Here is a 1,013-nt window from a genome sequence, read left to right on the forward strand (position 1 = left end):
AAATTTCCTCCTCCTCCTCCTCATTTTCATTTTCTTTGTCCTTATTTTCTCATATTCCCTTTTACCTCATTTACTCGATTCTCCTCTCCATTCTTCTGTCCCTTTCATTTCCTTCTTTCCTTTCCTTTCTACTTCTTGCTCTTGCCTCTTTTCTTGCCTTCTCTTTCGTCCTTCCCTCTTCATTTACTTTCCTTTCTCCTTCTCTTCATCTACCTTTCTTATTCTTAATTATTCTTCCACTCCTCCCTTCCTGTTTTTTTTCCTTTCTTCTTTCTTCCTTCCATCTTTCACCCTTCTTTTCATTCTCTTTCTCTCCTATTCTCCCCTCTCCTTTCGTCTATCTTTCTCTTACCTCCTTTCCTCCTGTCTTCTTTAGCTACTTCCTTCCTTCCCTCCCATTCCTTCTCTGCCATTCCTTCTCTGCCCATTCCTTCTCTGCCATTCCTTCTCTGCCATTCCTTCTCCTGCCATTCCTTCTCTGCCATTCCTTCTCTGCCATTCCTTCTCTGCCATTCCTTCTCTGCCATTCCTTCTCTCCTGCTCTCATCCCTCCCTTCTTTCCTCCTATTTCCTTCCGCCTATTTCCCTTTTTGCTTCCCTTCCTTCCTCCCTCATTCTTTCCTTCCCATTCCCTCTCTCCTTTGCTGCCTCTCTCTTCTCCTCCCTCCATTCTTCCCCTCATTTCCCTTTCCGTTTCCTTCCCTTCCTCCGTCTTTCCTCCTCCTCCTCCTCCTCTCCTTCCCTCTTCCTCCCTTCTCCCCTCCCTCTCCTCCCTTCTCCTTTCCTCCCTTCCTCTCTCCCTCCTTATAAGGGAATATCGACACTTCTCCATGCCATTGTTCCACCCCCGAATAGTTGCCAGTTAGTCATTTCTTCGCATATTTTAAAGTAGAATTCGCATTTTTTTCCCAAAACGCAATAAGGCTAAATGTATTCCAGATTATATTGAATAACTGGCTTTTTCATTTGAGTTTTGTGTTCTTAATTCGGTACGCGATGGAAAGAACAGCTTG

General features: G+C 44.4%; 1 protein-coding gene across 2 annotated transcripts in view; it reads right to left on the minus strand.

The window, feature by feature from the left end:
* LOC119591478 (synaptotagmin-7-like) overlaps positions 1-1,013 on the minus strand; it is a gene marked incomplete at its 5' end in the record, with an annotated part of 105,336 nt that overhangs the window by 14,487 nt on the left and 89,836 nt on the right.

The sequence above is a fragment of the Penaeus monodon genome, chromosome 28, assembly GCF_015228065.2.
Source record: "Penaeus monodon isolate SGIC_2016 chromosome 28, NSTDA_Pmon_1, whole genome shotgun sequence".
Classification (NCBI taxonomy): domain Eukaryota; kingdom Metazoa; phylum Arthropoda; class Malacostraca; order Decapoda; family Penaeidae; genus Penaeus; species Penaeus monodon.